The following is a 14,407-nucleotide window of genomic DNA, read 5'->3' as shown; positions in this document are numbered from 1 at the left end:
GTTGCAGGGAACAAAAAGGGGAGTGGGTGTAGGAGGGAAATGTGTGTGTCTATAAAAAGGCAATACAGATATCACTGGAGTGAGGGAAATATTATATATCTTTATTTTATTAATGACAATATCTGGTCATGATCCTTTATTATATATTTTTTAAAACTGGATAAAATGCACATTGGATCTCTATATGAATCTACAATTATTTAAATTTTTTAAAAAATAATTTTAAAACCAATAAGAAACCATATAACAGACCTAAGTATTAAATAATAGTCAAGAAAGAAAAAATTTCAAATGAAATTGCAAGTACCCATTTGTCAATAGACTCTCTGCTTCTTGTTTTGAAGTTTTACCTTTTGACTTGGCTATAAGAACACGTGAGTATTCTAAATTACAGTTTAGAAAGATGCCTCTTTCTCTCCTTGACATTCCTCACTTTGCCATATACAACTCACAGGCACCTAAGTAGAAACAGCCTATTTACCTTTACAGGAGGCTGCAAGCTAACTTTAATAAGGCACTGGTATTCCTTAAACAGTATTCCTTAAACAGTGAGTAGTCCATATTTATAACAAGCCATGCAGGCTAGTGCACTGAACTTAATATGCAGTTGCCTCTTTAATAGGACCCAATGAGGGGTTTAGACAGAAGTTTAAATTTTCACAGAACTCACAAGGAGAGACAACTCTTCTACAAAAACATATAAATTCCAAGCAAACATACTTGATTTATTTCAGTTAACATGATACACATTACTATACTAAAGTATTTTATACATTCTTGAACACACAAAAAATAAATTTATTGAATTAATGAAATAAATTGCATTATAAATACGTCCTTTCAATTTATGGTTCAAGATACATCTTTGACCTTAAAAAATGTTGATTTGTTTTAAAATCTTCATTATCGTTTTAAAATTCAGCTAATATCTGGTGATATAGCCACTTAAAAGATTTGGTTTTATATTCAGTTTTAAATTTTTTAGTTACTTTTCCCATATCTGAATTAAGTGGCTATCATAGCACAAAAAAGATACTTGATGGAGTTATATAGATCTAATTAGAAGTTGCTGATTATTGTTTGAATTGTGTTAATCATTATACACATTTTAATCCCAGTCACCAATTATGCATAAATTTAAAAAATAAAAGTACAGCCCTTAAATTTTCAACTTCTTTGAACCCCATCAATCATTCCTGCTAATTAATGCAGCAGCACTACAATTTGTATTTTCACAAATGAATTGGTATCTACTGAAGCTCTTCATTTGAAAGATTTTTTTTAATGGGTTAGAAATACTGTTTCCAAAGCTTTTATTTTTTAAAAATATGTCAATATGACAATTTTATTTTTCCAAGGTATACACTTTAGTTGCATTCAGGAGTAAAATCACATAAAGATAAAAAATGGAAATATTTATTTTCAAAATCTTCTTTACATAACAAGATTTTTTTTTTCAAAATGAGTAACTTTCTTTTCACTCATCAGTAAATTACCAACATTGTCATGAAGGAAAAATTGTGGGTTTTATTATTACTTTTTGGTTACTTTTAAAATTTGTTGCCATTAAAGAAAAGGTCAGCAAATTTAGAACAATTGTTTTTCTGTAAAACTTATTGTAAATATCTTAATATATAAAGGTCTTCATCAATGACCTGCACTTTTATATAATGTTCAATATATGAAAATAGGCTGAAAGTTAAATTGTCCAACCTTCTGACCGATGGCTTCTTCTCTAACATAGTACCTGACATTTATGTGGATGTAGTGAGTGTTTTAGTCAGCTTTTTCATGGTTATGTCTAAAAGACATGCCAGGAACAGTTTTAAAGGAGGAAAAACTTACTTGAGGGCTCACGGTTTTAGAGGTCTTAGTCCATAGAAGGCCGGCTCCATTCCCAGGTCTAGAGGTGAGGGAGAACATCATGGTGGAAGAGTGAGGATGGCAGAAGGAAGCAGCTCACATGATCAGGGGAAGATGTAGAGACTCTACTCTCCAGTTACAAAGTATATACCCCATAGCCATGCCCCCAATGAACCACTGTGTCCATCCTCACCCCACCTGCCTCCAGTGACCACCCAGTTAATCCCATCAGGGATGATTCACTGATTAGGTTAAGGCTAGAACTCAAACATTTTCCCTCCAAACCTTCTTGCAGTTTCTTGTATGTGAGCTTTTGGGGGACAAATCCAAACCTTAAAAGTGAGGTTTATTAGCTGTAGATTAAATATTTGTGAATCTTCTTTTTTCAAATGTGAAAAAAATGTTAAACATAGGCACTAATCAGCAGTAACTTGATTCCTTAGAGGCAAAGTCCAAGATAGAAATTTCTACACAAGTGAATTAAAGTTGCTAGATAAAAATATAAGGTGTCCAGTTAAATTTGAATTTCAGATAAACAGTGATTAATTTTATAGTATAACTGTATCCAAAATATTATACCGGACACATTGATCTTAAAAATCATTTCTAGTTTGCTGGGAACTCAAATTTAAATGGATGTGTATTGTTTTTATTTGCTAAATAGGAAAATTCAACATGTGATTTGTTTAGAAAGGGTTCTTTGGTAAGACTTATAAAAAAGAATAAGGGAAGTAAGGTGGGGCAAGGAAAGAAACAGTGCACTAACTTGGGTTCATCAAGCTTGACTCTGTTTCCTTGGGGAGATAGAGTGTATGATACCACAAATATTGTCCTGCCCAGAGGCAAGTACCTGTCAGCCTCTTATACAATTTCCATTCCCCTCTCTGCCTTAGGGAGGGCTTGGCATTCCAGTCACTCTCTATGAGGTGCTTCCCTTAAGCCCAGAACAATTTTCAGGAGAAGTATGCAGCTGTGATCTATTGACACGTTAACAGCGACTATACTCTGGACAACTGAGGGATAGGTGAACCAGCTAGTAAAGGAGATCTGGGCAGGGCACCAATAGTGTGTAATAGAAGAGGACTCTGGAAACATGTCAAACTGAACAGAATTACCTTCACAACACATTCAAACTACTTGCCTTTCCTGGTCAAATATATGTAAGAGTCTACAACCAACTCTGCTTTTTGGGAGTCCCACTAGAGAGAACTGATTGATATCTTTTCTATCCTGATTCTGTGGATGCTGTCTTTACTGTAGGTAAGTATAATTCAAGTTAATGCATATAATTAAGATAAAGCAAAAAATGGAATAAAATCTAAAAAAGTAGATATACAATTATATTCAATCTAAGTGACAGGGATAATTCTATTCATTTAGAATTGTGTACCATATAAAACATAAAAATCAACATTAATAATAATCACTAGACAAACGTCTGGGGAGATATTTTAACACAGATGCCCAACAAAGGGTTGATATCTGTAATATATCAATAAATCTTATATAGTGACAAGAAAAAATTCACTCTAATAGAAAAAAGGTATAGAGTATATAAATAGTTCACCAACAATCATATGAACAATACTCTTATTTACCCACAGAGAAATACAAATTAAATTTTAAAAACATACCAGTTTATCCATAAGACTTACAAAATACATAAAATGATAACATCTGTTGCTGAAAAAGATACAAGAATAAGAGAACTCTCAGACATTGCTGATGGAAATGTAAGGTGTTATATAACTATTTTGGTCCATCTGCTCAAGTTAAAAATACATTTTAAAATTCTTTTTCTTATTTTTATTTGTTATTTTAGTTCTAAATGACAGTAGAATTTATTTTGATATGTTTATACAAACATGGAATATATCTTATTCTAATTAGGATCCCAGACTTGTGGATGTACATGATGTTGAGATTCACTGTGGTGTATTTTTATATAATCTTCAACTCAGCAATCTGACATCTAGGAATTTACCCGATAAAATAAAACCACCAGTGTAGAAAACACTGTGTGCAAGAATACTTATTGCAGAACTATTCAAAGGGAAAAATACCTAGAATTAAAGTGAATGTCTCCAAATGGAGACAGATTGTATAAGTTATAGTAAAGTCTCAACATATAATATCAAACAACTATTTAAGTATATATTTGAGCTGTGGTAGTTGTTTCAGTTATATTTCTGGTATGTGTTGCTGAGTGAGAAATGCAAAGTTTGTATAATTATAATACCAGTTTTAGAAACACACTGACCAAAGTCCTATGTGTATATACACATATGTAAGAAGACTGATTGAAAAAACTTTATTTTCTTTTTTCACTTCTTCTTCTTATAATACTGTCAGGTGAGAGTTTGATGGCTGGAATTGTTGCAGCCATCTCACCAAAATGAGGAAAAAAAGAAAGAGATGTTCACATGGCATTCTAATGCCATTGAACTGATGAAGCAATTCTAAAAATGCCTTATTCACCCCCTTGATGAGTGAGATAATTTAATTATTTCTTTCCTAAGACACTATTAAGTGGGTGTTCTCCCATTTGCAGCCATGAACATTAGTAATTGATACTGATCTATACCAGGAATATGTTTGTCAGTTGTGCAGAAAAGAACTGAATTGGGGGGGGGAGAGAGAAAGAGGTGAGGTGAGCAAAATGTGACATAATATAAATCCCACAAAATTCTGCATATATAATTTGATTAAATTTATTTTTATTTAAATTTTTTCATGTGTTATATGTATATAAATGTAATTTTAAACTAAAATTCAGTAATATACAAATTAAATGCCTAATATTTTCTTTGATAGGTCAGTGAATTATCTCAATATTTTTGAGATGTGGTCTCATGAACTATCATTTATTGAGTTATTATTAATAATGCAAATAGTGTGCCAAAGTCCTTAATATAAATTATTTGACTAAATATCACAAGCCTGGAGAAATGTATTTTTTCTCCCCTTAAATATACTAGGAAACAGAGGTATAGGAAGTTTAAAACAACTCAGCAAATTCACAGAGCTACAGCAGAAGAACTGAGATTGAAATGTGGGTTGGCTTACTTCCAAAGGCCATACACAGGATAAAATATGCATTTGTACTGTATTTTTGCTTATAAAAACAAGTGATATGGTGAGGTATTGGTTTATTTCTTTGAAGAATAAAAAGAACTGCTTTTGTTTTTAAGGGAGAACATAGGAATAAAATGCTAAATGTACACCTCAGCTAAAAATCTTGAACCAGCTGCTGAAAAGTATTAGGATAAACTTAAGATATATTGAATTCTTTATCTAGGTGGCTGGTTCTCCTTGCTGAGAGTTTTCTTGGAAATGTAAAGTATTTCACATTTTTTTTAATGTAAAATAAAGCAAAATGCATAGTTTCAAATGTGGAAGAATCAAGAGAAAATATGTAATATTTTCAATATTAATTTGCTTCCTCTTTCCCTAACTCCTAGCTCATAATTATAGGACCAAAACATATCAAGACATACTTTATTCCTGGTTGTTGACTCCTAAATTATGATGAAAAAAAGGAGAATGGGGAATGTGTATGGTGCCTGTCTTCCCAAAGCATGGCTGATGGCAAACTGACTGGCATGTATCACTTTTCCTGCTAGAAGAAATTTTTGGGTCATGCTTTATGTCCTATGGCTCTGTATTCCTTGTCCCAGTTTATGAATGAGTAGAGCCACAGGAGAAATATAAGTCAATCCATGAAAAATAGGCGACTGTATCCTAGGTCAACAACTGAACTAGGACCATGAGATTCTCTGTTTCAGTAAATTTATGTAATAAATGACACTTGGAACTTAATATGCATTTGCTATAACCACTCAAGAATAGAATCTCGAAAACTAATTTTGGGGAAAAGTGGCACATGGAGTTAAATTAATCAACTGTAAATTATCACAATAAATGTACTAAGATGAACCAAGATTATTGCTTATAGGTGCATAAAAATATTCTTAGTTGCTATACTTTTCCTAAAATCTGAAGATAATTATTTACAACTTTTGTAATCTATTATACCATATTTTAGAGAAATATACTTGTATTTAGTGTGTGTTGTAGTTCAGTCCTTTTAAATTTCATGTGACTGCATGTATGTTTGTTCATCAATCCTTGTCTAAATGTCCTGTAAACACTGTATTCCACTGAAAACTGAGAGAAAAAGTTAGAAGTATTTTATATTTATTTTTTAGTTGTAGTTGGACACAATATCTTTAATTAATTTATTTATTTTTCTGTGGTGCTGAGCATCAAACCCAGGGTCTCACCTGTGCTAGGCTAGCGTTCTACCACTGGGCTACAACCCCAGCCCCCAAAATTAACTTCTCAATTGAAGATAACCTAATTATCTTCATAGCTGAATGATATGGAGAAATGAATTGGAAATAAGAAGCAGGAATCTCTCTCTCTCCACCTCCACAAACATATAAAGTAATGTCATATATATGTGTGAATAAAGAAGCACTGATAGGGATTGCATGCAATTATGTAAGGTATAATAAAGAAACAAAACACTACATACTCTATATCTTTCAATAGGATATTGCCTACATATGAAAGCATAAAAATAGGGAGTTATAGGGTATCTGAGGTCAGAAGCATTATCCTATTTATTTATTAAAGAAAAAAAGGGCTGGGGCTGTGGCTCAAAGGCAGAGCGCTCACCTAGCACATGTGAGGTACTGGGTTCAATCCTCAGCACCACATGAATTAAAATAAAAACATTGTGTTCACCTATAACTAAAAAAAAAAAAAATATCACCACACTAAGCACAAATGCTCTTAACATGTAAGACCAGATTTTTAAATAATTATTTTTTAAAGGAAAGCTATGTTGTAGGATAATGTTTAAATCATGATATGTCAGCGTAATGTCTAAACAATTCAGTATTGAGGTATTTATTTCTTCCAATTAAGTACTATACTAATCAGCCTCAGCAGCTTAAAAAGGCCCTAAGCAACTCAGTAAAACCTTGTCTATAAATTTTTTAAAAAATACAAAAAAGGGCTAGGGGTATGGCCTAGAGGTTAAGCCCCCCTGGGTTCAATCCCCAATACAAAAAAACAAAAACAAAACAAAACAAAATACTAGGCTAAGTCCTTAGGTAGACCTTTCAAAGCAAATATACAAAGCAATATAATTATCTGGATCTGAAAAAAATTTCATAATTTTTCTAAAACAAAATGATTATATATAAATATAGTTCTCTAGGAAAAAGTATAAATTGGAATAAAAGCATTATTTTTTAAATTTGGAAAAAAAAGGTATTTTGAAGGTAATTCAAATGAACTATGAATACAAAAATTACATTTACACTCCACAAATAGTCCTTGGGCTTCAAGGCCTGAAAATTTCTTTGTGTGTTAAGAGTTCATTTTGTATCTATCTAATTCATCCAACACATTACTTGGTCCAGATGGACCCTCTGAGTTTCAAAAGTTTGTTAAAAATCCATAAACTCAGGAAAGCAAGTTCTTACTTAGGCTTATTGCTAGATGTTGACTATACTTAAGCAATGTAAAACCCCCACTGGAATCCCCAAGATTAACAATATTGGATACTATTTTTTTTAGTCCTCCTTGGACTACCACACACACACACACACACAGGGTTGCTTAACCCCTAATCCAAATACCCAGCCAGTCTTTAATTTTTTAATTTTATTTAGAGACAGGATCTTTCTGTGTTTATTCAGGCTTACTAAATTGCTGAGGCTGGCTTTGAACTTGTGATCCTCCTACTTCAAAATCAGCTGCTGGGATTATAGACATGCACCACTGCACCTGGCCTGGGCATCTTTTTAACAGCAGTAGTTTATCAATAATTGCCCTCCCACAAAGGCCTAAGGAGAATATTGTATGTTGACCAGAATATTCCAGTTTGAGTAGTTGAATTCGCAATTTTATATGTTGTCAATTTATTTGAAATTCTAAGTTTGAGAGATACCTGTAATAAGAAATAACAATATTAACAATAGATATTATTATTATTTGTAGCTCCGTGTAAGCCACATATATAAAACTTTTGCAATGATCCTACTCTACAGATACGATGACTGAGATATTGTTAACTGCTATTAAGTTTCAGAGTGAACACTACATTCATTCTGTCTCAATTTCTGCTAGTGCACAGTCTTAGCTTGGACTACCACACACACACACACACACACACACACACACACACACACACACAAACACACACACAAATACCTCTGATTGAATAGCTTAAGCAACAGAAATTTCGCATTTTTCTGCAGGTTGGAAGGCTGAGATCAGTGTGCCAGCAAAATCAGATTTGAGGGAAGGGGCTTTTTTCTGGCAACAAGAAGGTGGCCTATCTGGATCCTCACATGGTAGAGAGAAGAAACTAATTTCCCTTACTCTTTCAATCAGAGCACTAATCCTATCACAGTGTTTCATTCTCATGGCCTCACTTATTCCTAATTACCTCCCAAATCCCATCTCCTAATACTATCACATTGAGAGGGTTTCAGCATAGTGATTTGGGGTGTGTAAGGGGGAAACATTCAATCATAATTTTATAACATGCACCCAAATTTTTTTGTGTTAGATTTTTCTAAAACATATTATGAATAATAATTCACAAAACACTTTGCTAAAAATAAAGTAGATGTTGCAAAGTGAAATGTCTTTGGTTGATATGTGCACACTGTATTTCCTGCAGAGAAATTCTAATCACATGTTACCTGACTATACTCTCTGAGGTGTTTTGTATATATGACGTCCATTTTACTTTAGTCAATGTTTTCCAAAACTTGTAATATTAAACACTTATCCACATAACATACTATGCATATTATCACCTTCTGTTAGTCATGTTTTGTGTTCTTAACACATATCCTGTGTGGGATTTTGACTATAGATTCTGAGAGTTTGGATAAAATAATTCTATTATAAGGGCCAGAAAAAAATGAACACAAGGAAGAAGAAAGCTGAATTGAATGACATTTGTGATTCTCTCAGTGAATAAAAAAAAATCTAAGGCAGGTGACAGGGAGTATGTATTTATGTATTATTCTTAAATACATATATGCTCTTATCCCAGGAATACTTTACTATTGTGCTATATCACCAGCCATTTTTTACTTTTTTATTTTGAGACAAGTTTTCTCTAAATTGCCAAGGATGGCCTTGAATTTGTGATTCTCCTATTTGAGCATCTCAAGTTATTGGGATTACAGGTATGTGCCACCATGTCTGGATAAATTTTATATTTTTAATATTCACCATCTCGCATACATGAATAACAATTGAGATGGTAATAAGAGCTATAATTATTATATTAAGGACAAAGGCATAATAATTGAAATACAGCTCATTCATCATTAGTGGCTTTGAAATATCTAGAAAACAGATTCTTATACACAATTGAACAGACTCTATTCTAACACTGTAGCACATGACAGCTTTTATGTCTGTTGTTAAAGAACTTTGTTGAAGGCACTCACTCTTTAAAACAAACATACATGCAAAAATCAATTGTAAAAGACTCATTTGACTGATGCTTCTACACAAAGTTTCAGAGTAGAAGTGATGAATTTTAAAAAAAGACACATGAAAGCCTTCAGAGTGTGAAATAAATTTCCACCACCCCATTTTTAAATGTCATGACAGATCTAGAAACAATTAAGTGAATATAACTAATTAAAACCAAATTACTAAATCGATAGTGTAATTTAGCCCAAACTAAAACTCACTCTAGCAGGGTTGAAATACTTAGATTTGACAAGTTGAGCACTGGATCTCAATTAGACAATATGCTGCCAATGGCCAGGAATCTTGCAGAAAAATATTTATTTTTAGATTTGAGATTAATAATGAAGTATAAGAGAATAATTGCAGAACATATGAAGTTTTTCAAGGTTCAGAATAATCCATAATCATAGCTAGCCACATTCCATAACTTGAGAAAGAAAAAAAAAACTCTTAAGATGGCACCCATATGTAGGAGAGAACACCAAATTGTTAAATTTAAATGAATTAAATCATATGTATAAGCTTTATTTTTTATTTATTTGTATACTGTCTAATATCTATGCAAAATCATTCCTGATGAAAGTACAGTAGATCTGGGGATATGAAGTCTATGTGAAAAATAGGAGATAGCACTAAAATTCTGAGGAATTTACAAGCATGCCAAAGGAGAAAACAGAATATAGGAAAGTCTTTTCTAGACAATAGTAGAGTGAAAATATGGAGAGAAGTTATGCATATATTCTTTCTTATGAACTTAGATGGTAAACTTGTGCTACATTTATGTTAACGGTGAGTTCAAAAGGCAAATTGATTTAATCTATTTGATAACATGAATATAGACCCTAAAAATATGGATGAATGTAGTAGGATGATTTGAACCATAGTTTATCCTCTGAGGGATAAACACTAACTTTCTAGGAGGTATAATTTGATCCATAATTTTCTTTTTTTTTTTCTGTACATGAGAAAAGTATATAAGTACTGAGCCAGCTCATGTGCTGCTGAATTATCAATGTTAGCATGCCTTGAATTTAGTCTGGAGGGTAACCACATATGTGGTATAATTACATCGGCTTCTCTAACAAATTCACATATATTTGATATTCTTTTAATGAGGAAATGTATCTATTCAAAAATTAGGGGAGAATCACAGCACAGAGCTATTGTTATGGTTTGGATGTGAGGTATCCCTCAAAAGCTCATGTGTGAGACAATATGCAAGAAGGTTCAGAGAAGAAATGATCTGGCTGTGAGAGCCTTAATCCAATCAGTGATGTAGTCACCTGATGGGATTAACTGGGTGGTGGCTGAAGATAGATGGGATGTGGCTAGAGGAGGTAGGGCATTAGGGGGCATGGCTTTGGGGTATATGTTTGCATTTGGCAAATGGAATCACTTTCTCTGATATCTGATCTTCATGCTTCCTTTGGCCACACTCTTCTGCCAAGATTTCCTGCCTCACCTTGAGCCCCAAGAAATGGAGACAGCCTCTTCTTGACTGAGTCCTCTGAAACCATGAGCCCCTAAATAAACCTTTCCTTGTCTACAGTTGTTCTGGTCAGGCCTTTCAGTCACAGAAGAAAAAAAAAACTGACTAAAACAGACTGTTGGCAACAGGTCCACCCTGGCCCCTGGAGCCCTACCTCCACTAGTTTGTTCTGCATGCCAGTGTGGCCAGCTCACAAGGCCATGGCGAACTTGCGGTTTTTCTGTTCCTGCTTGTCCGTCTGAGACATATGTATCCCACGGGAATGCCTTGACCTTTTCTGGTCTGATGGACTTATTGTTAAGGGAGGTTTCAGTACCTGACAATAATAGATGTTGAAACTAAATTTCTCCCCCCTCCCTCCTGCTTTTGGGTAGTTTTCCACTTCTGCTGCTTGGGGTATAAAAAAAGGTGTGTTAGCAATAAAGATTATTGACTCCTGGATGAAGAACCTTGGTGTCCTGTGTGTCTTTTAACCTCGCCGTCCCTCGCCGGACTCGGCTCCCTTGGCCGGACGCGGCAATTGGAGGCTCCCACCGAGATCCGGAAAGCAGGGGTAAGCGGACGGGGCTCACCTTCTAAGAAAGAAGGGGGAGGATTGGTTTAAAGATATTTTAAAGAGACAGGGTACGTACCATGGGTAACTCAACAGCGAAGGTTCGTCTGGCCAACGAACTGAAAGAGCTGTTAAATACACAAGGAACAGGAATAAAAACTAAGACTGCAACCGAATTCGTTGAAATTATTGCCCAGGCTTGTCCTTGGTTTCTGACAGGAGGATTTCTTAATAATAGTGACTGGGACCTGGTGAGGCATGACCTTCAGAAATTATTGAGGGACCGGGGCTCGGACAGTGTCCCAGTTGCCACCTTTTCCTTATGGAGGTTGGTAAAGGATGCTTTATTAACAGATAAAGTAAAAATCAAGGATCAGCTTGCTGAATGTGAACAGGCCCTTAATCAGGTGCAGGAAGAGCAAATGGCAGAATCCTTAAAGGATGAGGGTCCTCTTGAGGACTCGGGCTCGGGGGGTAGGAAACGCCTCCAGATTTCTAAGCCCAAAAAGGATCCTGAGGACATCAGTTCTCTCTCTGAGGAAGAGGAGGGATTAGAAAGGGAGATAGAGGAATTAGAACATCGCCTTAAAAGGGCAAATGTGAGGGTGCCTAGGGCCCCCTCAGTTGCCGCACCTCCTCCCTATAATCCTGATTGGAATGAGGACGCCCCTACTAGACGGGCGGGGGTCCACTGGGGTTCTAGAGCGGCTCAGGTTTTTCCAATGATTGAAAACGCCGATGCTGATGGACAGCCGGCCAGAGCCCATGTCCCCCTAGCCTTCAAGGACATAAAACAGCTTAAGGAGGCGGTCATTAATTATGGACCTCATGCCCCTTTCACATTGACCCTCTTCGAGTCTTTCTCAGCCAGTCAACTGATACCTAATGATTGGCAGCAACTTTGCAGGGCTGTGTTATCTGGAGGGGATTTCTTATTGTGGAAAAGTGAATATCATGAAAGGTGCCACGAGCTGGCTCAGATTAACCTGAATGCGGGCCATCAACGGCGAAATGCTGAAATGTTGACAGGAACTGGGCAGTATGCCACCATAGGCCAACAAATTAATTACGACCCAGGTGTTTATGTTCAAATAGCCTCAGCTGCAGTTCATGCCTGGAAAGCCCTGCCCGTTTCTAAGACTGAAGCAAAAATTTCCAAGATCTCTCAAGGACCCTCTGAACCTTATTCAGACTTTATAGCCCGCCTAATGCAGGCTGCTGGAAAAATATTCCCTAATCTAGAACAGGCTATGCCACTTATTAGACAACTGGCATATGAAAACGCTAACACTTACTGCCAAAATGCTATTAAGTCCTCCCGGGCCAAAAGTATAGATGACATGATTCGAGCATGCAAAGATATAGATGGGCCTCATATTACTGGTCAGGTTTTGGCTGCTGCCCTTAAGACTGGAATGCAAAAAGCTGATAACAGGGGAACCCGCTCTAAGGGGTGTTTTAAATGTGGGAAAGAGGGACATATAAAGAGAAACTGCCCGGAAAGGAGCGAGGGTGCTGGCAGAGGGATGCCTGGACTTTGTCCTAGATGTCATAAAGGAAATCATTGGAGCAGTGAGTGCAGGTCAAAATTTGACATCCAGGGTAACCCAATACCGTCGGGAAACGGGAGCAGGGGCCCGCCCCGGGCCCCGGAAGCCAAAGTGTACGGGGCAGTGCAGGGACAGAACAGTGCCCCAGGGAGTGGGCGTCTCCGCCGCCTCCCACTGACCAACCCCTTTCTATCTGGGAACTCCCCAGGGGAACACCAGGAAGCGCAGGACTGGACCTCAGTTCCACCTCCCGAGCGGTATTAACTCCCCAAATGGGACCTCAAATGCTGCCTACTGGGGTTTTTGGACCCCTGCCAGAGAGGACGGTGGGACTAGTGTTGGGACGAGGTAGCGCAACTCAGTGGGGCTTGAAGATTCTTACGGGGGTTGTTGATGCTGATTATCAGGGAGAAATAAAAATAGTAGTAGAAGCTACCCAAGGAATTGTTATTCTTCCCCCGGGGAGCGTATAGCTCAATTGCTGCTGCTACCCTTAGCTTCCATTCCTGGGCACACCCTCCGTGGGTCCCGGGGCGACGGCAGCTTTGGCTCCACTGGAACTCCCCAGGCCTTTTGGGTAGCTCATTTGGATTCGCATCCCAACCTGACCATTGAGATACAGGACAAGGCTTTCAAGGGAATACTAGATACGGGGGCGGATGTCTCTGTCATTTCTGAAAAACAATGGCCACCTGCCTGGCCCCTCCAGAGTCCCTCGGCCATATTACAGGGGATAGGACAGACCCGACCAAAAAGAAGTGCTTCCTTTTTAAAATGGAGAGATGGTGAAGGACATAGTGGCCATTTCCAGCCCTATGTAGTGACTGGACTCCCCACGAACCTTTGGGGGAGGGACTTGCTTCATCAAATGGGGGCTATTCTCACTACCCAGACTTTGAAAGAAAATAATAACTTTGTTAATGATGTAATGCTAGACATGGGATGGATCCCTGGAAGGGGACTAGGAAAGAGACATGAGGGCAAAATATCACCCATGGATCCAGCAGAACAGGTTACCCGGCTGGGAAGAGACCGGAGAGGACTGGGAAATTTATCCTAGGGGCCACTGAAGTGCAGCCACCTCCACTGTCCATTACTTGGTTATCAGATGACCCTGTGTGGGTAGAACAGTGGCCCCTAACTAAGGACAAATTACAGGCTGCTTCCCTATTAGTTCAAGACCAGCTTAAGTTAGGACATGTGGTGTCCTCTACCTCCCCTTGGAATACCCCTATTTTTGTTATACAAAAGGGGTCTGGGAAGTGGAGACTTCTTCAGGACCTACGAGCTATTAATAAAACTATGCAACCCATGGGACCCTTACAGCCAGGGCTACCCTTTCCTACTGCGATCCCAAAGGATTGGCATCTTATTGTCATAGATTTAAAAGATTGTTTCTTCTCTATCCCCTTAGACCCAGGAGACCGAAAGTGTTTCGCT

The sequence above is a fragment of the Marmota monax genome, unplaced genomic scaffold (genome assembly GCF_021218885.2).
Source record: "Marmota monax isolate L192 unplaced genomic scaffold, Marmota_monax_Labrador192_F-V1.1 WCK01_AAM20220418_F8-fsc00054, whole genome shotgun sequence".
Taxonomy (NCBI): domain Eukaryota; kingdom Metazoa; phylum Chordata; class Mammalia; order Rodentia; family Sciuridae; genus Marmota; species Marmota monax.
The sequence above is the reverse complement of the archived record's forward strand: the minus strand, read 5'-3'. Positions refer to the sequence as shown.